Source organism: Microtus pennsylvanicus, chromosome 13, assembly GCF_037038515.1.
Source record: "Microtus pennsylvanicus isolate mMicPen1 chromosome 13, mMicPen1.hap1, whole genome shotgun sequence".
NCBI lineage: Eukaryota > Metazoa > Chordata > Mammalia > Rodentia > Cricetidae > Microtus > Microtus pennsylvanicus.
In genome coordinates, this window is record NC_134591.1 from 27,091,108 (window position 1) to 27,115,736 (window position 24,629).

The following is a 24,629-nucleotide window of genomic DNA, read 5'->3' on the forward strand; positions in this document are numbered from 1 at the left end:
AGAGATAGGAAAAGTTCACCTTGGAAGTAAAGCAAAGCTAGTAGACGAATGTGAAAATGTGAAGGTCAAGAGATGAAATCAAAAGACCATTGGGAGCCCTGCGGTTTCCAGGAGGGCACATGACTGGTTCCAGTTAAGACTGGCAAGGGCAATGAAAGGGCACAGTCACCACAGCAAGACCTCTGGCTTGTCTGAGAGACACAGCTGTCCTTTGAGACTTGGAGTGTCTGCCCTGGCTAGCATAGCTCATGTTCTGAAAGACATGGGCACCAGAGGAGAAGGTCTGCTCTGTCTGTATCTTTTCTGTTATTCATAGAAATGCAAGGGAGACAGGCCTTATAAAAGATGAAAAAGAAATTCACCAAATATCTGCATGAAAATTTGCAAGACATCGTTTCACTTCAGTGTGTCTAGGATGTGGGTCTACTTTAGATGTTCCCAGTAAGGAGGTTTTCTGTTTTGAACAGGCCCTGATGGGGCCCTCCCTCGCTCCTCCCAAATCTGTCTCTCTTCCTTAACAGTTTAAAAATGTGATTTTGGTATAAACACACATGGACTGGGCTTGTAGCTCTGTTGTCAGCAGCAGAGTGCTTGCCTAGCATGTGCAGATCCCTGAGTTCAACCCCACACCATCAAAAATCATATGTACATATTTTAAAAACACTGACAAGCTCGCAAACAAGCAGGTGTGATTGTAAGAATTAAATTGGAATTTTCTAAGGTAGTTTTGTTAGCAATCTGAAGAAACTTGGTCAAATATGTCTTCTGAAGAAGTCATCTGAGACTTTCAGACAGGACAGTACTGCTTGCCTGTTTTCTTTGTGAACAGAAAGAGCTTCCATGGCAGACACTCACCTTTAGTCCAGTCGTCACTTGGGAGCAAGTCTGTTTTCCCACACTCAGTTTGCTGACCCCTTTTGTCTCAGAACTGAGCATATTTCCCTGGTTCATAGTCTCTAGAACAAGTCGTGGGAGGAGAAGGTAAGGTTTTCATTAGAGAACTGACCTAGGACTCTGTACAGGAGTTTCTGCCTTTATGTATCTCATGCAAGAAGAAAAGACAAAACTTTAAACAGTCTCTTGAATTCACTCTTGTCCTAAACAGATCATTCCTTTATTTAACTTGTGTAGATCTTGTATGTGCTCTATTTATTTCCATCTAAGTGCTTCTATTCTCTTACAAGTGCATGTGAATTGCTAGATGACTTGTCCTGATTTTAGATCAAGCATGAGACTCACAATAGTTATGGGGTGACAAAAAAAAATCACAGAAACATCTTTGCTCGGAGCAGAACATCTGTGTTGGAGAGATGATAGATACCAATGCAAATAAAAACTAACACTGTGTATTCATTCTCTACCATCATTGTACCGAGCTCTTCCTTTGGACCATCTCATTTGATCTTTGTAGCCTCTCTTCTGGGAAAGTTCTATCTTAAGTCTCAATCTACAGACGGGGCACAGAGGCTTAGTGGGGTTGGTTAACCTGCGTCAGAGTCGTAAGAACTGAGCTCAGATTCCAGCCCAGGATGAGCACAGAACCAAGGCTCTGAAACACACACAGAGCTGCTGCTGTGCACAGCTCCAATGCCAGACAGGAGCACCGTGAGATAAAGCTGTAGTGCTGAGATGGGATGGGTAGGGGTGAGGTTGGGATTAGCATGGGGTCATTAGCAAGATCAGGGAGAAGATGAAGGAGGTAGGGAAGAGTGTTCCTCAAAGGGAAGGGAAGAAGGGTGGTCATTGAGCTAGACAGAAAAAGGTAGTGGGAGAAATTGAAGTATATACCTACGAAGTTGTAGGAGAGTGTGAGGAACAGCTACTCTAAGCCTTAGGACAAATGGCAATTCATTGAGGTGGCCTGTGATAGCAACAGGTTTGCTGGAGCACCTATTGGGATTAGTATAAGTTAAAGATTTTTGAGAGTCTCATCTTCCAGATACATTGAAATCGGGTTTCCTTTCTCAGCATGAAGCATGACATGACACTTCTTTTTTTTTTTAATTAAAAATTTTCCACTTCCTCCCCTCCTCCCATTTCCTTTCCCCTACCCACCTCCCCCTCGCTCTCCAGTCCAAAGAGCAGTCAGGGTTCCCTGCCCTGTGGGAAGTCCAAGGTCCTTCCCCCTCCATCCAGGTCTAGGAAGGTGAATATCCAAACAGACTAGGCTCCCACAAAGCCAGGACATGCAGTAGAATCAAAACCCAGTGCCATTGTCCTTGGCTTCTCAGTCAGCCCTCATTGTCAGCCACGTTCAGAGAGTCCCGTTTGATCACATGCTCCATCAGTCCCAGTCCAGCTGGTTTTGGTGAGCTCCCATTGGATCAGCCCCACCATCTCAGTGGATGGGCGCACCCCTTGTTGTCTTGACTTCCTTGCTCATGTTCTTTCTCCTACTGACATTTTTTTCTCACATCATTTTTCTCTCCAGTCACCCGAGTGATTGGTTGAGGGAAGTGACCGGTTGGGGAAGAAACACTAATTTCTACATCTGAGTAATCGTAAACCCTCTTTTCCTGAAATCTTACATGGAAGCACCAAGTGTGCTTGATTTAACATTGAAAGCATGAATGTACTATCTGTATTTAATCCTGTGATGTTTTATAAGTTATCATATACATGACATATTTGATAAATGTTTTATCTGCTATGACTTTATTGGATTATATAACATCATTTTTTAAAGGTACACTTTGTTTTGATGTTTATTTTTATCTTGGTACTAAGATAAAATAGGATACTTAAAACATCCAAGTAGAGCTAATATATGCCCAGAACAATGGTTATATATACTTGTATTTAGAGTTGATTCATATTTTGAAATATATTCTAAAATATAGAAATACCACATTAAAAAGTCAAGTCACCAAACTCCTTAATAATACATGTTTACTTTGAAATTTTTAGTCTTTTCTACGAGGTCAGAGATTTCCGTTTTTGATGCTCAAGTCTTCTGACCCTACGGATTGTTTTCATGTTTCACTGCAGTCGTGTAAGACATTTTTACTTCAAAGGAAAAATGTTATGAATTTATAGTGCTATTAGGACTCAAGAATCTGTTTTGTTTTATTTATTGAGACAGAGGCAGCGAGTAGAAGGCACGCTACACTGAAAAGAAGCAGAGGGATCCTGATGTTTCTCTTCTAGATAGCACAGAAACTGAGAATGCCACAGGAATTTCTCAGCATTGTTCACCTCTTGACAATCTGTGGGTTGTACAAAGGACAAATGACTTTCTGAGGCACGGAGAAGGCCAATTTTAGAGGACTGTCCAATCACCATAGACAAATATTTGTATTCCTGGGGATTATTTGATTTTTATCAAAGCAAATTGAATTAGAAACATAATGTGTATTAAGTCATTGGTATTCACCGTCTAACTCTTTTTCCCATAGACATTGCCGTGCTACATCTGAGCTCAAGTCATCAGTTAGACACTCCATGTAATGATCCTTATCGTAGCTAGACAAAATAAAAGCCTCTTAGAAGCTGCTTCACAAGATAGCCGCATAACTTTCCTCGCTGGAACTTGTTGAGCAAATAATGATTATTAAAAAGATTGGGCCAGTCTTTTACACCACTTTAAGAAGAACAATCTCAAGATGTCTAGCCTGTTCCACATTTGGAGAGACTGTGGTATCCAGAGCATGGAACAAAACCTCAGGCAATCTTCAGTAGCTTTTCTTCAATGCTCTGTGAACACTGATGCTGGCTTAGCATGATGTGTCTTCCAGGCACACCCTCTGTTAATTGTATAAATGATTTTGTTTGTGCCTAAAACTGCTCAAAAGTTCACAAAAAAACTTTGCAGATATTGTTCATGTCCACACTGAAGTTCGCAAAGGCACAGATCTCAGTGGCTGATGTGTAACGTCTCTGCTCTTCATGAGACAGTTATCCTCTGAGTTCCCAATAGGACATATATACAGGTTAATATGGTTAACAAATGTAGCATAGATTACAGATGTTAACACAGGTTCATGCTAAATACCCTTTCATGCTTACAGTCTTGCCGAGCAAGAAAGAGCTAAAATCAAAAGAAAGATCTAGAGGGGGAGGCATGGTTAAGACACACAGAGAACAGAATCGAGCCCCGCAGGCAGGACTGAGAGCCGGCTGTGGTCCTTTCTGCAGTTGTTATGTAAGGTACAGAGGAACAGAAGCTGCTGTGTTAGTCTGCACACAGCATGCCATTTTCGGGAAGATCCAGGGAGAACAGTTGATATTCCATGCCCTTGTTTTATATACGAACTGAAGAAACCAGAAATTGAAGCTAAGCCAAGAGCTCAGTATAAGAGACTGTAAGATGCAGTGTCAGCAATTCAGGACAATTATCGGGCTACCAGAATTTATGACACCATGGCAAAGAAGTGCCCAAAGCAACTGTTTTGCATTCCTGATTTGTGTCCAAACATGTGGAGGATTTTGGAAGGCAGAACTATTTTTGTTTTATTTTATTCACATTATTTAGACATCTACTATGTACCAGACATTGTAATAGGTGGGAGAAGAACTTTTAGTGAACTAGATCACACAATGCACACACACACACACACACACACACACACACACACACACTTACACACACACACACTGTTGTTCTTAATTGCTGGCTGGCTGCAGGTTAGGGGGTGAAGACGTTATGCGAGGAAAAGACACAGACACGCAGCGGTCCCACGTGGGTGCACTTTAATGGGGGAGGGGTAACAGGCAGGTAAGGGTGTGCCAACACAGTAGGAAAGGCAGGGGAAGAGAAGAGAAGAGAGAGGGGTCGTAGGACCCTCGCTTTTTAACAAGGAATACAAAGGCTTCTAGGAAACGTGTCCCGCGCTTGGTGCGCTGGAGTCCAGCGGAACGCTGGGAACTGTAGTCTTGCAAAAGAACAACACACACAAAACGGAGTTGGTTTATGAGTCGAATTTATTGGAAAAGGAAAACACAAAAGAGCCAAGAGGAGTCAGATTGAAAGGGTACAAACAGACAAACTGATTACATGTATTTTTCCATAAAGAGGGCATATACTAGAACACAAAGAATGGAATAACTCTAAAAAGACATATATATAGAAGTCAGATCAGGAAGAAGTGATGTTGCTGTGTGTGTGTGTGTGTGTGTGTGTGTGTGTGTGTGCGTGTTTGTGTGTGCCTCAACAAGGAAGTAGATATGTGTGTGGGAGTGTGGGGGAGCCTCTACAAGGAAGTAGATATGTGTGTGGAGGGGCAGGAATCTACAAGGAAGTGATGTTTGAAGATGTAAATAGGTCCAAGAATAAGCAGATATTCCAGTACGTGTGAGAATACTCTCAAGCCTCTGTCAAGGATCAGTTGCAAGGGACTACAGGTTAGAAAGGTCAAGATCCAGGGGCGATAGAGGCTAGTCAGCAAAGGAGGGTGTTTTGAGATGAAGGACGGGGAAGCTCGCAAGAGCCAAATTGTACAGTGGGAGGAACAAAAAGCTACTTGACGAGAGTAAGAGATTGGCCAGCTGACCAGTTCTAAAACTAGATTAGAGATAATGTCTGGAAAACAAATTTGGGAAAGTGAAGCAGACCACTGGTGCCAGTTTGTGTTGTTCAAATAAACGTTGGGAGAGGTAGGGATTCAAAAGTGTCCCCAGGGCAAGGCGTGCACCCTGGGGATTTGTGGTAGCAACTGGGAGGATTTTCCCCTCTGGGCAACGCTGGTGCTGCAGTGAACAGCAGGAGCATGGAAGTGAGTCACCCAGCGTGGGCTTGTTGGAGATGAGTGTGGTGTGGGTGGGCCTGGGAGGGTATTTGAATGGCAAGATGGAAGAAGCAGAAAGGTCATCCATCTACAAAGTGAGTGAAGCCTTGGGCTCTCCAAGGAGCGCTTTCGGAGGTTAACAGTGCACGAGGCTTTCCCTATGAATTTTAAGCAAATGTGAACATTTGATAATACCAAGCAAACAACAATAAAAATCTCTTGGCTCTTCTTAATGGCTTGAATTGTAGTTTCTGAAATGATCCATTGAAGTTCTAATGCCTGCCTGGTACCTCCAAAAATGTGCCTTTAGTTGGAAAAAGGGTTGTTGTAGGTGTTATTAGTCAAATTAAGATGAATTTATTCCAGGGTAGCCCTGTAAGTTACATATCATTGCACACAGAAGACACTTGGACACAGAGACACTGTGGGGAGATGGCCACATGAACACAGAAGGACTCACAAAGCCTGTGACGAAGGAGGCAGCCTTGGCATGATATACCTGCCAGCCAGGGAATGTTACCCATTGATGGCCATCATGGGAACTATGAGAGAGGCTGAATAAAGATCCCCTCAGAAAGTAGCCATGCTGAAAACACTTCAATGTCTCTATTCCCAACTCTGTGACAGTTTCTCAGATTTTAGCGATCCGACTTCAACAGTCCTAGGAATCTCACCTTTTTTACTATCTTCTAGTCTTTTCTCTCAGAAAGAAACCAGATTTGTTTTTTTTTCTGTCCAATATTCCCTACCCCTTCATTTTAAAATTATCCAAAAATCATGAAAATATTTTGATAGTGAAATATTTCAAAACATATAACAGACTTCATTCTTTCAAACATCTAGATTCATCAGATGACAATCTTTTTTGTATTCACTTCTACTTTTTACTGTCAGAAAGAGATATTGCTGAAGTTCTTCCTTCTCCCAGCTTTCTGCCATTTCTGTTCTCATCCCTGATTCTTGTATATTTTAAGGCTGTATCTAGAGCAACACTTTATTTATAAAGACTTTCCACTGTCACTCAGGATCACTCAGCTCATTGCCTCCTATGGTGCTTTATATACAGCTCATGGCAATGGTCATATTATGTTTTAATTGTCATCTCTATCTTTGAGAAAAAAAAGTCTTGCTCTTAAGCCATTATCTGATGTCTATGCAAACCTAACCCTTGGTCAAAGTGAATTTTAATTCACAATGTGCTTATAAAATCATTCTCCTGGACTGGTGAAACATCTCAGTGGGGACAGTGGGACCTACATGGTAGGAGAGCACCAAATCCCATATGTTATCTTCTGACCTCTTTCATTTATATACTGTGGCATGTGTAGTCCTCCAACCATATACATAAATGTAATAAAAAGTGTAAGGCCTTAATCCTGGATGACCTATCTTTCTTGCTTTAGAAGTTGTAACTTTATAAATTTTACTTATTTAGCATAGTGGAGTTATGATTCCCCCAACTCTTCCTTTCCTCCTCTTGGTATATTGTTGGTACTCTGTTTCCCTTCTCTCTTGCTCTTGGACTTGATCATGTTTTCTTAGACCAGTGGAAAGCAGCAGAAGTGACTTCATGCCAGTTCCCAGCCGAAGCTTTAGTCTCACCAGCCTTCTCTCTCCTCCCCATGTTCCACCATTAGTCCCAAGTCACTGCAGGACCCAGAATGAACCCAACCTGAAAGTCTGACTGCTGCAAAGCCTTACAGACCCTCAGTAAACCCACAGATGGTGGTTATTGAGAATTGGCGATTGTCACACACCCTTAAAGCAGGAGGAATTTCTCTAGTGCAGTAGAGTCAGAACTACAGCATACATAGTCACACTGGTCATCCACTTTTTCAGCTCAATTATTATTTATTTCTAGTAAATATTCCACAAAGTGTTTTACACACATACACACACACACACACACACACACACACACACACACACACACCTCCCTCAGCAAAAGCTGTAGAGGCCCAAAAATGTGAGCTTATCTCAACCTTGTCTGAAGGTCAAGAGTTTTAGCTTGTTCAAAGTTATTAACAACAAGTGTGGCTACAGAAACCACACCCTGTGGTTACTTGGTCTTTTTCACATTAAGATGGCCCATATAGGTAGATCCACTCCACCCTGACCAATGGTCAGGATATTCAAGTATACTTTTGCTGTTGCTTCTTCTTCTTCTTCTTCTTCTTCTTCTTCTTCTTCTTCTTCTTCTTCTTCTTCTTCTTCTTCTTCTTCTTCTTCTTCTTCTTCCTCCTCCTCCTCCTCCTCCTCCTCCTCCTCCTCCTCCTCCTCCTCCTCCTCCTCCTCCTCCTCCTCCTTCTTTCTTCTTCTTCTTGTTTGACCTTGGGAGTGGCTGCTTTCAGGATACTTGGTCTAGGGTGGGTTCACTGCCTAAAAACAACAGAATGCTAATGACTTGATGCCTCAAAGTATTGAAGCAAGTAACTGTTGTAGTTACCCTTTGTATCATGTTAAAGGAGTCTTTTGTCTTCTTCCCCATGTTGTATAAAAGTGTATGGAAAATTAAATTGCAGGCGAATTTCAGCATTCACTGGACCTCCCTCCCAATACCTTTCTGTGTTTTCTGTTTTTTTCTTTTCGCTTGTGTCTTCGTACCCTTTTCTAATCCCCATGCCCCTGTCCCGGTAAGTGGTATTTTCATCGAAGCTGGTCTCCGACAAAAAGCATATTTCTTTTACAGACAAAAATAAGTTAAGCTGTGGGAATCGACATCCTCTTATAAGAGCATGGTGTCCTTCTGAGGGAGATAGTGAGGGCTGAAGACAAGGAGGTGGCCGCCTTCACGGTGCGAAGGAAGGCTTAGTGACAGCAGCAGCAGACGCTTCAGGGAAAGGAGTTTCTCTACTTGGAAGAGTCTCAGACAACTGAGACTCATTTTCCCCGTACTTGCTCAGGATCAGCCCAACAGTTGCCTTGCCTTTCATTTGCGTCCTGTTTTTTAAGTTCCTAGAGAAAGACTGAAACAGGCTTTGCTTTCCCTCCCCCCCAGGGGGTAATTACATACTCGGCAAAACAGCAAACTTGGACCCGAGGCTGTCAGTGAAATCTGGTTTCTCTCAGGTGAGAGGTATTTTGGATCTGGAAAGTTAAGAGGGGAATATGGCTTTACCAGTACTAGAGGGAGCTGTGGTCAGCACGGAGCCGATAAAGGCCTTTGTTTTCCGTGTTTTGATTGGCCCTGTGAGATGCCCCAGCGGCTCACGAGTCCCTCTGTATTCCTATTAGAGGGACCTAAAAGTGCTGACACAGGCTTGCAGCTCGGCCTCAGCGGCTTGCCAGGGTAAACTTGTGTAATGTACTGCACATCCCTCCTAACAACAGAGGCTCTTTTGTCACTCGAACAGAGGCTATTAAGAACATGAGTCATTAAAAAGAGCTTTAGAGAAGGCAGCAGCATTTTCCAGTACTGTGGCTTTGGGGCGCTTCACGGAGCCTCAGGGCTCCGGACAAACGGAAGCATTTCTCCAATCGCTAACAATCAGAATTGATTTAAAAAAATATCCCCAAATGCCGCTTCTGGATGTTAAAATATGTCCATTTTTTAAAAATGAGAAAGGAGTTAACAAGCCTTTTCCTGAATTTACATAAATACGACAAAAAGAATATTTTCAAACCTTAAGTAGGCCTGGGAATCTCTGGCTTCCTCACAATAGCCCAGATATTTCTTTCTCTTTCCCCTTCTACTCCTTGTGCGTTCCTCCCTCCCTGCTTCCTGTTGTTCCGGCTGATCTTGAACTCCGGGTCTCTGCCTCTCAGGTAGCTGTGACTGCCTCCTAATTTTTTAATATATTCAAAAGTGTAAGTGTGGGAAAATGAGGGCTAAGAAAGTCTTCGTTCTACTTGAATGAAAAGACACTGCTGTTTAATTCTGTTTCCACTAGAATTTTTCTACAGCACTTCTGTGTAGTTAAGATTACACAGTCTGTGTAATTAATTTTGTTTTCTTCATTTTCTTTGGCTTGTGTTGCTCTATTCAGAGACTGAGCATACGGCTCAGTGGCCATGCTTGGCCTCTTGCCTGTCTTTTTGGAATCCAGCAACACTAACATATTTGCAAATTCAGCTGAATGAGTGGCTTCAACGGAGCCTATACAGCTTCACAAAACTAAAATGTTTACTTTCTGGCCTTTTACACAAATAGCTTATAAATCCTTAGGATAGATGTTAGAGTCACATGTTAATAGCATTTTAAAGGCTCTCATGTGCATACGTTAGCCATACATGTTTGTTGTTCACTAACATTGCCTTTGGAAACTATTTACTCTATTGTGCAGAGCCAGATGTATATAAAATTCTATACATATAGTACTGGTATATTATTTCTAAATTTAAATTTAAATCGTTCATCTGTTTTTTTTGTTTGTTTGTTTGTTTTGGTTTGGTTTTTCGAGACAGGGTTCTCTGTAGCTTTGGAGCCTGTCCTGGAACTCGCTCTGTAGACCAGTCTGGCCTTGAACTCACAGAGATCTGCCCACCTCTGCCTCCTGAGTGCTGGGATTAAAGGTATTTACCACTACTGCCTCTCTAGTTCACTTTTTATTAATTTGTATCTAAAACTTTTTGCTTTTTGACAATTTCATATAAATGTATAAATGTACACGCACACAGTAACGCACGCATGTAATGAATGTTGGTTAAGCTCAGTCCTCATTACCCTCTCTCATTCTTTTCTTCCTCTGAAACCCTCCTTCTTCTCACCAAGTCCCCTCCTGCTTTCATTCGTGTGTGTGTGTGTGTGTGTGTGTGTCCCACTGAGTTCAGCTGTGGTTGCTGGCATAAACATGTATGGAAGTTATTTACTAGAGCATGAAGAGCGGCCTGCCTCCCCCATAACCTTTAACCATAACCATCAGTAGTCCCTCAGGGAGGGGTGGGCCTTGTGAATCGTTCCCTCTTTCATGATGAAATGTTGGCAGGCCCAATCTTGTGCAGGTCCAGTGCTGGGGACCACATTGTAGTGAATGTATGAATCTTTTTACAATATGCTTCCCCAGCCTGTGGCCTTCCCCTTCTTTCTACCTCTTCTTACTTGATGCCCTCTTAGGGTTGGAGAGGGTTGGAGAGGCTGATATAGATGATTCGGTTAGTACTGAGTATTCCACTGTCCTTTGCTCTAACTTTGATTGGTTATGAATATTTGGGTTAACCATTATACACTACAATAAAAAGCTTCTGACAAAAGCCAGGAGAAGCACTAATCTTTGGATATAAACATGAGTATTTAGAAGGCAGTTTGACCACATGTCCTTTTAGCAAAACGACAGGAGTGGGTGTCCAACAAACGTCTGTGATCTGTGCAGCCATCATCTCTTGACGAGGCTTACAGTAACAGACATTAAAGCCGGAGGGCTCACCAGTGTTGGACAGCTGACGGCAGTGATTCCCAGTTCCCAGAATCCAGTGGCCACTATTTCAGTGTGGAGAGATAGGGTCTTTGAACTCTTCCCCCTTCCGGGGTTGGCTGTTGACAGGCCCACTCTTGTTCAGGTTTATTGTAGGCCAGGAGAGTTCATTGAGTCCATGATTGGAACCATAGCATCATGCAAAGAAGATGGCATTTTGTAGCCCTTCCTCATCTTTCTCTCTTCTAGCTCTTACACCTATTTTCCTTCTCTTCTACAAAAAGCATAAACTCATAATTGTTGCTTTACTTTGAGTTTATCCCCGCTGCCTTTTCTACTTTGTTTGAGATTCAAAACAAAAAGAAACAAAAACATGAACAACTTGATGTTATTTAATTCACATAAAACTTGCTTGATTTATAGTCAGGTGGTGGTGGCACACTCACTTGGGAGGCAGAGGCAAGAGGATCTCTATGAATTCAAGGACTCCTGGTCTACGTAGTGAATTCGAGCCAGAAAAAGTTATATAGTGAGACCCTCCCTCAACAAACAAACAAACCCCAAGCAAAGTAAATAATCAAAGTGACAGCAACAAAAACTCCAATTCCTTATTTTTTTCAAAGTTTAAATTTTTTTTCCTAATAAAACACTTAGAAAAAAAATCCTATTGTTAAATTTTAAAATGTATAGAAATTTTTATTTCCTCAAATATCTCTCTTAAGTATCTCCTAGTTTTTCTATAAAAAAATATTCTAAAGAACAGTTTGGATAAAAAAATGTTAAAAGATAGTATACAGGATTCTAATAAATCCATACTTAGTTATCATTATTATTAACATATGTTATTATTTGAATGTAATGTATTCAACAGGGTCACAGTGTTTGGACAGTTGGTCCTCGGATGGTAGCATCATTTTGATAGGCTGTAGAAAATTTGGGAGGTGGGGCTAAGATAGAAAAAGTAGATCCATGCTATAGAGATGGGCTTTGAAGCTTATAGCTCAATCCCATTTCTCATCCCATCTGTGCTTCCAGATCCATAAAGATGTGGATAAGCAGTTATGCGCTCCTGATGCTTCAGCTTCTACGTTGTCTCTGCAGTGAGGGATTATATCCTCATGGACAAAAGGAAATCCTTCCTTCCTTAAATCGGTTCTTGTTATCTAGTAGTCATAGGAAAAAGAAAGGCAGCTAATAGAGGAAATCTGTATGAGGAGTAGGGTTTTATATCAGAGAAGTCCTAGAAGGTAATCAGTAAATCTGATGGTATGTTGGATGACATAATATGGATAGAAATGCAATAATGAAAATGAACTGGGACAGAGGCCATTAACTCTATATTCTCTCAAAGACTCTGGCTGTATACCACCCAGTTCCTGAAAATCCACACGAGGCTTTAATAAAAAGTGGTAGACTAATTTGTTTGATGGAGGGAATTTCAAGGCATCATAGCATGTAAGATGTAATATTGTTATTGATTAATGCATTTATGAAGTTTGTAGAAAGATTCAGAACAGGAAAGGAGTAGAAAGATATGAAAATGTTCAGTTTGTTGAGGAAAGGAGTTTGAATACAGTAACAATTATGGACAGAGTGCTAAAACAGGTATGGACAAAGTCTCTGTAACTTCTGAGATTGGCACCATTCAAGAGAAACTAGGACTTTGCAATAACACAATAGGAAAAATTGCTTGTAGATAAGATCCCATCCATTAACCGTATTCCATGTGTAACAACGCAAATTCATTTAAGACTAAATGCCTGAGAAAACAAAGTTTCCAGAAAATCATACCAAAGCACGGCTACTTAAAGTGCTCTCATGCACAAAAAGTACACACACTCACACACACACCCCACACTGAAGCTGTGGGTTAAGTGTGGCAGGCTTCAACTCAAGATGCCTACAGACCTTGTTGACATCATCATATTTTGCCAATTTTGCAAGTATTGAAGATGCAAAGCTGAAGGATTATAAAGTTGTCAGCGATGTTCCAGAAACCTTCAGAGGCCAGATAACACACAGCAGGGACACATACCTGGCTTGAAACCCATGGCTGGGCTCTCTGTGAAATTCTGAAGGGGAAGTCCAAGTCAGAATGGGGTGCCCACGCTATAGGGATTGTTACAGTATGCTAAGTCCACCAAAGCAAGCTTCAGGTGCCAAGTGGAGTAGAGCTAGCCCAAGAAAGAGGCTACCTTTGCTGCAGGCTATTGAGTTCGAAAGGTGTGGCTACCTAAGTTCATAAATGCCAGACGCATTTCAGCAGTATTTGATGTTTGTTCTGCTGAGGGTTTGTCTTGATTCAGTTCTATTTTTCTTGTTATGCTTTATTGTTCGTTTTTTTTTGTAAAGGGAATGCTTCCTCTTCACCATCAAATACTGGAAATTTATAATTTATATTTTGGTTTTATAGTAGTTCACAGTTAAGACTTATATGAAACACTTTGGACTTTGAACTTTAGCACACTATTGGAACTATTAAGGACTGGGGGGACACAGAGAGATGGAATGAATTCACATTGCATTGTGAGAGGGACATAAACTTTTGTGAGGCCAGGGGTAAACAGTGAGAGATAAAATGATGCATTTGGTGTCAGGTTTGGAGCTGTGATGGTTAGTTTGATTGTCAACTCAACTGGATTAAGAAACACGTAGGTATTAGTGGGTCGCACCTAGGATTTGTCTATTGTGATGTTTCTGGAGGTTAACTGAGAGATGACCGGCTCTCAATGTAACCAGCATCCCATTGGCTTGAGTCTCAGACTAAATAAAAATTGGGAAAGAACAACATGTGACGGAGTGTAGCCCCTGAAATGCGAGCCTAGATGCGTTCTCTTTCTCAGGTATTTGTCACAGGGATGAAAAAAAGGAACAAATGTTACCCAATTTGGTCTGTACAGACACCTGATCTTGAATTATGAAAGCTGATTATTGTAAGCTTAATCGAGTAATGATTTTTATTGCAAGCGCTGTACCAGATGTGGTTCATTGACATTGTTTCTTGTTTCTCAGCAGATTAAATCTTCCTGGCACCTGGTATACAGCTATTGATCTAGCAGATACTTTCTTGCTCTATGTCTGTAAGTTTTGCAGGAAGCAATCTGTGTTCACCTAGCAAGGCCAGCAATATACTTTTATTGTTCCACCTCAAGGGTATTTTAACTCTCCAACCCTGTGTCATAAGTTAGTTCTGAAGGGGTATTAATCACATCTCTTTTATATTGCTTCACACTGGTCTGTTATGGTAATGATATTATGCTGTTGAAACAATGTCTCTGGATTTGTTGACGAAATGTTTATGTCTCAGAGAATAGTAAATAAGTCTAATAATAGTAAAGCAGTGGGCTTCTACATCAGTAAAATTCCTAGGTGCCCGGTGATGCAAGGTATCCTTTAAATTTTTTTAATTAAAAATTTAAATTTTATGTATATATGCATTTGTATTTCTCTCAGTATTCCTTCATGTAAACCTTTCCAAAAAGGTCAGGACCATCACAGCAAATGCACTTTCTGATACCAGTTTCTGTATTTGATTGCTTTTTTTTAAAAAGATTTATTTATTTATTATGTATACAGTATTCTGTCTGTATATGTGCCTACAGACCAGAAGAGGGCACCAGATCTCATTATAGATGGTTGTGAGCCACCATGTGGTTGCTGGGAATTGAACTCAGGATCTCTGGAAGAAGAGTCAGTGTTCTTAACCTCTGAGCCATCTCTCCAGCCCTTGATTGCTTTTCTATTGCTTTGAAAACACTGATCAAAAGCATCTCGGGGAAGAAATGGTTTATTTGGCTTACTATTCCACATCATAATCCATCACTGAGGGAAGTCAGAGCAGGAACTCAAGCAGAAACTGGAAGCAGGAAGTAAAGCAGAGACCATGGAGGAACTCTCCTCACTGGCTTGCTGTCCATAGCTTGCTCAGTTTGCTTTCATTCACAGCTCAGAACCACATGGCCAAGGGTGACTCATCTCACAATGGATAGGACCATCCCACAACAGTCTCTAATGGAAAAACCGCCCCCAAATGTGTTCATAGGCAGATCCAATGGAGACAATTCTTCAACTGAAGTTCCCTCTTCCCAAGTGACTATCGTGCATCAGTTGAGAAACACTGCCTAGTCCAGCTAGCAAGTCACCGTCTGAGATTTTCATCACGGTCTGGGTTTTATCTGATTCACCAAACCATGAGTTGGATATGTACATAAGCAATTCATCATCAAATGGAAGTGGTATATGTGACAAGGGCTTAGCAGGGCCTAAGGGCACAAGGAAGTTACATGAAGGAGTGATCCAAACACCTGGGGCTCCTACTTCTGTCACGGAGGTTTCTCTTGACCATCAAATACCATTGACCTCATGGAGTGTGCCTTGTGGTTGGTGAGCTGAGGAAGAGAACATAGGGATTATTTATATACGGTTCTACATACTTTGCACGTACCATTCTACCAACTGCAACATTGCAGCCCTTTGTGGGAACATCCTTGAAAGACAGTCATGGAGTGAAATCTACACATTAGGTAAAACTCCAGGCAATATACTTGATTGTGCATTGTTCTTGGAAGGAAAAAAAATGAAAAGATATGTGATTATATACTTACCCACAGGCTGTAGCCAATGGTTTGGCTGATGGTCAGCAACTTGGAAGGAGCATGATTGAAAAATTAGTGAGAAAGACATTAAAGAAGGATGTAGGTGTATGGACCTTTACAGATAGAAGAGGCTGTGGGAATATTTGTGTCCCAACTAAATGCTCATCAGAATCTGACCTCAGTAGGAGAGGACTTCAATAGTCAAGTAGTCACGCTGACCCATTATATGGATAGTAGCCAACCTCTTTCTTCAGTCATGTTTGCCCATGAACAAAATGACATGATGGCAAAGATGCAGATTATGTATGTGATTAGCAACATGGATTTTCAATTACTAATATTCATCAGAGTATGAATGTTGATGATAACTAGATATGTCACAGCAGAGACCGGCTCTGAGCTCTGATATGGCATCATTCCCTGGAGTGAATAGTCAGTGACTTGGTGGCGGACTGACCACACTGGACCACATCCATAATAGAATGGGCAGAGTTCTGCCTTCACTAGGATAGATATTTATTCCAAGTATTTTTTTCATGTTAAGAAACACCTTTATTTAGGACGTCATAGTGGGAAAGTTCCCAGCTAAATGCACAGACAAGCGAGGTATTATTGTGTTAACGCAGGAGCCAATGAGTAACATGGGTCTGAGTATGAAGGAGACAGCACCACGGTTGTGGGTCAGATCAGGACAGAGGCCCTATGCTGATGCCGCTTTCCCATAGCAGGGCATGCTTTCAATAGTTATATTGTTTCAGTAATGTCAGGGGACCAAATAAAAAAGTGGAACCAGATTCTATGACGTCTTGACTGAAGCCGCTTTGCACACACAAATTACAGGGCACAGGCAAAGAAAGCCTGCTTCTTCCTCACTGCTTTCTTATGTTCATTCATGCCTGAACTCTCCACTTTGAACCATGCCTTGATGAAAGTCTCAGACACACAACGAAAGTGTCTCAGGTAGCAACAGGCTTAAGAGCAACAGGCATCTCTGCTTAGCTCTCCACTTGGAAGTGGCCAACGCCTTACCTCAAGCACAATACAGAGAACCGGTTTAGGAAGTGGGGTATGAGTAAAAGCAGAAAACAGCATTCAAGATCTCTGGTCTGTGCAAACTGACGTGAGGCTGCGGAGCTGCTGCTCACACTGAGCTAGAGACCGCAGCCTCTAGTTCAGTCTGCAAACTGCTGGCTAAATGTCTTATCTCTAGGTCTGACTTTAGCTCGCCTCTGTAGCTCTCTGAAAGGAACCAAATCTGAAGGAGTAGCATTATCTACAGCACAGGCAGGATCAAGAAAATGGTGAAGGCTCACACAGAATTAACACTTTTTCCTTGAAGGGCACCTTGAGTTACATTTGGCACATTGTTTGAATTTGTCTATTAGGGACTGGCTTACAGACATTTTATTTGTATTTAACTTTTGGCAAAAATACTTTGGTCATTGTTCTACAAAAACTTTTTAAAGGGTTATTTTTGATTCAGATACTCTGAGAAGCGATTCACAACAAGAACCGAAAAGTGAACATCTTCACAGCTAACATGAGAGCATCTTAAATATAGCAGGAGTCAGTAGTGCTTACAGAAAGGAGGGTCCTCTTAAGGAAAAGGAGCCAGTATCACAATAAGGCACACCCTGTTATTGTCACCGATTTGTACTAGGCAGTCAGTAGCGTTCTCCTCAGAAGGCACAAGTTGGGAATCTAATCACCCAGAGGTTTGAAAGTGTGGTTTTGAAGACGATGTCAGATGTGGGGACAACTGACTTGAATAGAATCCCCTTCCTGGAATGCACAGCAAGTCATAAGTGACAACATCCACCTCAACTCCAGCACTCTGGAACAGCAGAAGTCCTCTTTCCTAGTCGGTGCATAACTCTATAAAGGCACTGTGCAAAATGTGGGCAGGGCAGCTCACATCCCCATTTGGAATGTATATTAAAACAAAGGCACATTTCCTAGGCACTGAACTGTATGCAAACTAACAAAAGTAATCATTTGGACAAAAAACAGTAGGTAAGCTCAATAACATAGCAGGTTCTAAGTAGAAAGTCTTGAAAACGCTCCTGAACAGTAGGCTTCGGTTTCACCAGGTTCTTCATTAAGAGACACATCACACAATAATAATGATGACAACAATCACCAGGACACTGATCCCTATCACCCACATCTTGCAGTTCTTCCACCAGTACTTTCTCTTCAGCTTGGCAGCACTTGATTTAAACTGAGAAGCCTGCAGTGCATCTGTGCCATCATCTATCTCCGAGAGCCTCTGATCTCTTTCTAACACCTTGTCCACGTTGACTCTCATGATATCAACCACTTCATCTACTTGATTCTGTGTCTGCTGGAGTCTGCAGTTACTGCCAGAGGCAGCACTTGAACTTCCTGAAGGCACACCTGTGGACATTTTGGCCACAGTGGTAGCGGAGGCAGCAACTGGCCAAGGGTCGGTGGACTTGTGTGACCAGCCACCAGTGGAGATGGGCGGGGCTGCCTATTCCAAGTATTGATCCGCCTTTCTTGCACGTAATACTTCTTTCAAAACTATTGCTAAGGTGGTGCCTTACCCACCATCATAGTACTATAGCAACATTGCTTCTGATCAAGGAATTCAGTTCACAGCTAAAGAAGTGTGGTAGTAACTTGTGCTCATGGAATTCACTGGTTTTTACCATATTCTCCACCATCTTAAAGCAGCTGGCTTGATAGAATAGTGAATGTCCTTTTGAAGAAACAGACATGGTATTGATTAGGTGGCAGTAGATTGGAAGACGTGGACAAGATTATCCAGGAGTATATATGTATGTGTGTAATTAGCATTTAATATATAGTATTTTTCCCTCGGTGTCCAGGATTCACAAGTCCAGGAATAGATGGGTGGAAGTGGTAACTCACCATTGTCCTCTGATCCTCTAGCAATAGTTTTGCTTCCAGATTATGTAAATTTGTCATACGTTATCTTGCTTTCCAAAGGGAGATATCTACCAGGAGGTGCAACAATCAGTCTATTGAACTAGAATATGATTTACTCCTGGTCCTTTGGGCTTCTCATATCTTTGAGTCAATAGGCTAAGATGTCAACAGGGGTGATTAATCCAGGGTACCAGTGGGAATTTGAACCACTATTCCACTGTGGAGATCAAAAAAGAACATGTATGCAGTGTAAGAGACACCTTAAGGCAGGTTTTAGTTGTTTTTTTTTTTAATACACCTTCTTCTTAAGCTAAGAACAGGGTAACTATAACTCAATCTGGGCAAGATAAGAAAAGGTCTAGAACCTTCAGCAATGTAGGTGTGGGTCACCTTTTCAGATTCAAGGCCTGCTGAGGTGCTTGGCGAGGGTGGAGGAAACACAGAAAGGGTATTAGAAGGGTAGTCATAATGACCACATGACAAGTTAAAGAAACAAAAATTGTAATTATGAGTGTTTCTTTCTTGTTTTGTTGAGAATATGTTTGTGCCTATATACATATACCAAGTACATATGTGCCAATCGCTATAACAACTCAGTTAATATCAGCATTTTACGTTGTGAAATCTGTACTATCAGACTTAAATTAGGAGCTATTAAAAGAGTAAACAGACTAGATGGAAACTTTGCCATCTAGTCTGTGAAAGAATTAGTCTGTTTTCAGGTATCTGTGGAATATTATCTCAAGTTCGGTAGACTTACAACCTGACTACTTTGTTTAGAAATTCGGCAGGACATAAAGGATGTGCTTTGGCTGTTAAGTTGACAAGGAATGGACTTATGGTCGGTGGTCTTGATCAACTTGACCGAATTAAGAGGTATAAAGGTCTCATAAAACATACCTGTGAGTCTGTGGGGGATATTTCCAGAGACTTTGTGCTGGGATAGTAACTGGGAGGGAAATCTCTACCTTCAAGGTTGGTTGTATCCTCCAATGGGTGGTGCAGGTAAAGTCCTAGGAAAAAGTACTGAGTATGTGTTGGCTTTAATTCTCTATGAGCAGGTGCATCTGCTGCTACTATTAAGGTCCTTCACTGACAACAAGCTTCAATTCTTTTAGTCTTAAAATAGGGACTCAATACTGGCGACTCTCCGGAGACCTCTCAGGCTTTCAGTGCTGAACTGGGACTGCTGAAATATCTAGATCTTTGGGCTGAACAGCACATAGTCCTCTGCTTCCTGAGTTTGAGCATTCATATGACAAATTGTTGAATTACCCTGAGTCTATCGTGTAAGGTAATCTAATGATCCCTTTTAATGATATAGTTACATACATTACAGTAGCTCTGCTTCTCTAGAGACCCCCACCTAATACAATAATTTCATTGGCGTTGTAAATTTTTAAGAAGTTAATTAACTAGTGCTGATAAATAATTATTAACTAAAGCCCATATTTTGTCGGAATTTACTTAGGTTATATATTATATCCCCTTTCTGTTCTAGATCTCATTTAGGGTACCGTAATGTATTTAGTTGCCTTATTTTAGTTTCTTCTTGGTAGTGACAGTTTCTCTGGCTTCTTTTGTTTTTGATAAGCTAAACAGCTCAGGTAGTATTGGCAGGCATTCTAAGGAATTCTTATCTGTTAGAGTTAGGCTGGTGTTTTTCTCATGGGGCTTTGAGCAACTTGGAGAACGACCACAGAGGTGAAGTGTCATTGCTGTGATCTCAAATCAAGGGCACATACTATCAAGATGATTTATCACTGCTGATGTTGACCTTGGCCATTTGTCTGGGCTAGTGTTTACCAGGTTTCTCCATGATAAATCTACTGGTTTTTCCCCTCCCTTCTCTATTGACTATTTGGCAGAAGGTTTCTGTGAGAGTTCATATTTGAGGAATGAAGATTTATGTACCTCCTTCTCAGAGGAGTATTTATATAAATTATCTGAAACTTTCCTGAGTGAGAGTTTTTTAAACTTTATTTATTTATTCATTAATTTACATCAATTTGTAATTATGTGTGTTTATTTAATCCTTTGGGTTATAATATAAATATTTTATTTTTTATTCAAGTTGTTTCAAATGTGGCTACTGGAAGCTTTTTAGTTGGCTCCCTGTGTTTCTTCGGCAAAGATCAGTCAATGCGAGTCTCTGTCTCCTTATTTTTATTGCATCTACACCCCTGTTTTTATCCTGTTCCAAGTAGTCAGCTTGTTGTAGTGACAAAGGTAATAGAAGGAATATGTGAGAGGTTTTTCAATTCCCAGAAATCACAAAATACAAGTAATATGTGTTTGTAAACTCTGTACTGATCATGCAAAAGAGTAGTAAAGGATATTTAAAATATCTACATAGAATGATTTCCACTTCCCCACTGTATATACAGGATAAAGCTGGATGGAAGTCATTAGGCATTGTGATAGATGAAATATTGCTCTTGCCTACTCTCAATAAAATATGTGAAACTTGTCTATCATTAACTTTCAGCAATGTCTATTACTTTTACATAGGAAAAAATACTTTTTCCGTAATATAAAATAACATGACATTTTATACTTAAAATATAGGCAATGGAGACAAGAGAGATTGCTCAGTGGTTAAGAGCTCTTTGCTGTTCTTGAAGAGAACCAGGATCTTTCTGAGTACCCACGGGGGATCTTACAACAGTCTGTAACTTATTTCTGGGGTTTCTGACATGCTCTTCTGATGTACACGGGCATCAGGCACATTTGTCACACACACATACACACACAGAGGTAATGCACATATTAAAAAGTATGTATCAGAACATCTCATTATAGGTCATTTCCTGTAATATTTCACAGCGTTTCAGGCAATGAACAGCTTATCTCTTCTGCCTTCTGCCTTCCCAAGGTCATTTGTATACCAAAATGCCAGGAGGGAAAGAGCTTATACACAGGTGGTTCTGGTAGTATCTCCCTCTCCCTCATTCCTTTTCTCTATTTAATTTCTAGTTTTCTTGGCTGAGTGTCTGTTTGCCTACTTAGAGATAAAATATAATCTTTATCAAGTTTACAAGGTAGCTGTTGAATTTAGCTACTGAAGTCTTTGCTATATCTGAACTTGAAAATATTTAAATGTCTGTGTTCAACTTTGCATGTAGTGAGCACACATGTGAATGTATGAGTACCATCTCCTAGGTTCTAGGAAATATTTTGATGCTTGACTTCCTAGATTTAATAAGCTGTTCAAAAGGGCCATTTTTAAAACAAATAAAAGGCCAGGGCTGATGAGGCAGATCTGTTATTCCAGCTTCTTGGGAGGCTGAGATAGGAGGATTACAAGTTCAAGGCCCGCCTGGAACATAAAGATGGTTCATGATTAGTCTTGGCAGCTTAACAAAATTGTCTTAAAAATAATGAGATATAGGTTGGAAGCAGAGAGCTAGTTGAGCATGCGCAAGACCCTCGGTTCAGTCCTCAATACCACACTAAATAAACAAGCTAACAAATAAATAAGCCAAAGAAGCTAACAAGTTACAAATCTCAGTTCAATCCCCTGTGTGGAGAATAGCATAATCATATTTTTGGAATATAATCTTGGCTGAACAAGCATCTGCTAAGCCTAGGACATGTAGGAAGTACTACAACTACATTAACAGACAGTATATAATAGTTGTTTATTCAAGATTACTGAAGAAAAAGAAAACCCCCAAGGCATGGTGTTATGCATTTGGAAGAGTAAAAGATTCTACAGAAGAAAGCACCTTTATATATGCATTTCGTGAGTGTTTCAACAGAAGGAGTTATGGCCTCCTTATGCTCCTAGGCTTGTCACCATGCCCACAGCTTGGCTTCCTGGTAGAACCACAGACGCCATGTCTAGTGTTAGATCTCATTCTGGGGCTTAGGATAAAGAGACACTAGAAACCAAATCTTTGGGCAAGTTGAGGTAGTCAAAACATTGGAAATCAGAAGAATTTAGAAATATCCTAAAACAAGAAATATAAATATTCAGTAAGTATCTGAAGTACTCACTGTCTTCAGTCCCCAGTGAAATAATAATCAAAATTACATAAATGTTGTGTGACCCCAGTTAGAATGAGTATTATCAGAATATAAAAGCTGGTAAGGATATGGATAAAAAATACTTCTTACATTTTATGGATGGAAATATCAGTCAATAGGCACATTTTGAAAAGAAGTAGATAGAGTCCTCATGAACTAGAAACAGACTTAACATGTGATCAAGTTGGCCCACTCCTGTGTGTTCAAAGGAAATGATGGCAGAACTCAACAGACAAGCACATAAGTCATTTTTGTGGTGCTGGTGTGATCCATATGGCTGCCTGTCAATAGTTAAACAGATAAAGGATAAATGGAGTATTTTGCAGCCATTAGAAGAATGAGAACTTGCCATCTGAAGCAAAATGGATGGAAATGGATAATGTCATGCTAAACAAAGCAAGAAAGGAAAAAAAACAAAACAAAAAAAAACACAACAAAACAAACCAGACCAAAACAAAAGCAAAAGTAGGGTGCCATTAGGATGGAGTAGGTGAAACACACACACACACACACACACACACACACACACACACCCTCCTGGGGCAGCTTGGCCTGGACAGGAAGAAGAAACCACAAACTGCTAGTTGGTCACCATTATGGTGAGCAAATACATTTGTGGGTTATGGGAGAGAGAGAAGCAGAATTGTTCATGTCTTGTGGACAGAGACAGATCTGAAGAGGCAAAAATGGTGAGCAACAACAGTCTGATACGGGTGGCCTGCTTGTCACATAGCCATGGTAACATCTGGGCTAGGGCTACTGCCAAGGACCATGTTGGGTCCACCATCCTACTATAGCCAGGGTTTGTGTTGATCTCCAAGGCCTGTGTTGCTACCAAAGGCCACAAGGATGCCTGAGTTCTGAGCCACCACCTCTGGCCATGATGGGGTCCAAGTGACGATCTATTACTGGAGTCATGAAGATCTCAGTGGCCTACTCTGCCACCCTGGGCCATCTGGATAACTGGGCCCAAGCTGCTGCTGTTGACCATATCTGGTTCTGTGGGCCTACTGCTTCTGGGGTCTGTGTTTATGTCCGTTGCCCATGTTACCACAGGGGCCCATACAAGCCATGTGTTAAATCACCTATTGAACCATGTGTTGAAGTTCAAAGGCAGTGCTGAGCTGACCTTGCCACTCACTGTCCCAAGGAAAGCCAGCTTCCTCACTAGAGAGATGACCCCATCCTTTGCAGGTCACTACCCCAGCACAGGAAAATAGGAGAAACTCCCCCTGACCCCTGTCACTTGGGAAATCTGGCCCCACCGTCTCCATGGGTATGGGATGCTGGCTCTGCCTCTCACCTGAGCCGGGTGATCCCAGCAGCCCAGACTGACCAACTCATCTACCACCCAGGCACATATCCAGGGCTTTGAATTGGCATACCCCAACATCTACCCCATCTATGACCTGCTAGAGCGCATAGATGGACTGGTCTTGCTGAACTGAAGCCTGCAGGATCTCCTTGACCCGGGGGAACAGCAGGATATCTGAGAGGAGTTTCAGTGAGGGTCCAGTATTGATCATGATACCTTGAACCTGATCAACAACACGTTGCACGACGACCACTCGCAGGTAAACCAGGCTAGGAAAGGGTAAACTGCACTCTACACCGCTGCTCCCAGTGCCACTGAGGCAAGGGAAGATGTGGCAGAGAAGCGGGAAATAAAGAAGAGCAGAGTGGGCTTTCTTTGTTTGCTTGTTTGCTTCTGTTTGGTCTGTTTTTAATTAATATTCTTATTTATATTTTTATGTTTATCATTTTAAGCTTTCCTTTGCAAGGGGACACTTCAAGGGTGGAGGGCATATAGGGAAGGACTGGGAAATGAGTGGGATTGAGGTACATGGTATGAAATTCCCAAAGAATCAATTAAAAAAAATCAAGTTTAAAACCAAACCAAACCAACAAACAAAAAATATCCCAAACAAACACAAACAAACCAAGAAGTATTGTATTTTCTTTCCAGTGTGGAAACATGAGATCAAAACCAGCAAGGACTAGCCGTGGAAGGAGAAGAG